We start from the raw sequence: 2,233 nt of genomic DNA on the forward strand, positions 1-2,233 counted from the left end.
TGAAAAGAACATTTTAGGCCCAATTTCAAATAAAGTGTCATTTTAGGCCCTTAAAAACCATAGATTTCATTTTTTTTGCTCAATTTCTGTTAAATAACAATTCAATCCATAAAAATTGAAATTTTTACAAATTAGGCCCCAAGAAACCGTAAAAGCCCACATTAAGGCCCATTATGCAAAAATTTACATTTTTGGCCCTTTTAACACCAAGAATATCATAAGGACCCGTTTTTATTTAAATTTGACTCTTTTAGTCCTTATGAAACCGTAAATTTCATAAGAGTCTCAACTTTTTGTTTATTAGGCAAAAATGGCCCTTATATAAGATTTTGTTTAGTTTTTCAACAACTTTAACACTTTCATCTTTATAGAATGTTGGTTAAAGTGTTTTAGTTTACAAATCTCACCAATTTTTGTTAGATTTTTCAAGATCTATAGTGTTTCATCACATTTTCACAACTTATAACAAGAAAAACACACATAAACAGCACAATACATAGATCTATCACATAAGCAACTTGTATTCTCCCCCAAAACATATTAAAACCAAAAACAAGGGGTATGAACTCACTTTGGGTTGTTGTTCTCTGTTTGATGAAGAGATGGAAGGAGATGATGTGATTTTCGGCCTTGAGTGCTTATTTAGAAGAAGTTTCGAAACTTAGATGGTCTTAGGAAGATATAACATGAATGAAGCCATGTAAGGGAGTGTTTTAGCTTAAAAATGGAAATCAATAACTTAAGTATGATGGAAACTTACCAAGTAGGTGATACATGTTGAAGAACTCTTAGGATCACACCCAAGATCACGAAAATTAGCAATGATGGAGGGAGGAGATCTTCTTGTGTTTGAGAGAGAAGGAATATAGGTGAGAAAATTTGAAATGGAGAGTGATGGAAGATAGGGTCTTCAACCGAGATTTAGAGAGGGAAGAGAGAGAAGTGATGAGGTGATGTTGCATGGAAATCTACCATGCAAAAATGATGTGTCATATTCTAGATTTAATCCCATTTTCTCTTTTTTTTTTTTTGTTAATTGATTGGACTGAGAATTGGGCTAAGGAGAAAGAAATGAGAGAATTTGGGCCCTATCTTGACTTAGTTCGAAATTATGAGGCCCAAGTAATATTTTTCGGCCCATTGGGCCCTTATGAGGGTTTATGGCCCAGTGGCACCCAATTAAAAGGGTTTAAGGCCCATTAGGGAAAATGGAATCATTTATGGCCCAACAAGGCCCATTAGAGATAAGATGCATTATTCTAGGCTCACATTGCCCAAAATGCTAAAATCTTATGAATGTGGGTCCAATTAGAGCCCAATTAGGGTTCCTAGGCCCAAAATGGTCAAATTGAAAGGTTTTTGGTTCATTAGGCCTAATAAGAGAATCCTAGTTCATATTAAACTGGAACTAGGATTTTTAGGGTTTTCAACCCATAATTGACTATATGAGATGTATTGTATCATATTTTGAACTTCGCTCAGGAGTTTTGATTCAAATGGATGATTTTGATTGAGCATAGAATATGACATTCACTTAGAGTACATGCCTTACAATAGTTGAGTTTTTACATGAGAATAGAACTTCCTAGCTAAAATGCTAGTTGTGATAGTTTTTTTCTGGTCGTATTCATAGTTTAATAGAAAAAAAAAATTATAGTTCTCATTTCTTTGATAACACTTTTTTTTTTCAGCCAATATATACAAAATTTTAGTTAAAAAAATTGAATTATATCTTGAAAAAAATCAAATTTCTTTTTTACTAAACTATAGATTTCTTTAAAAAATATATATTGTATAATAAATATTTACAATTTAAAATACAATATCCACAGTCTAATGAATATAATAATTTACTAATACACGATTTTAATATTTTCATAATATCTTCATTCATATTTTAACACAAAATTTATATAAAATATACAACTTAATACAATCAATTTTTAGTTTAATACATAAAATTCACAACATAACATTATACAATCCATTATACATAATTCACATATTTAAAGAAGTCAAACTCAACCTCTCCCACCACCACTATGACCAACTACCACACGTCACCACTAACCACCTGTGCCACTGTCGTAATTATCATTTCTTTCATATCAAATCTATATATAAAAGCATTTATTGACAACTTAAAAATTATATTCACAATTTAATAAACCTATTAGTTCAAAATCAACCTCTCCCACCACCACCATGAACAACTACCACGCGTCACCACCAA

The sequence above is a fragment of the Lactuca serriola genome, chromosome 8 (assembly GCF_051521515.1).
Source record: "Lactuca serriola cultivar US96UC23 chromosome 8, Lser_US96UC23_V15, whole genome shotgun sequence".
NCBI lineage: Eukaryota > Viridiplantae > Streptophyta > Magnoliopsida > Asterales > Asteraceae > Lactuca > Lactuca serriola.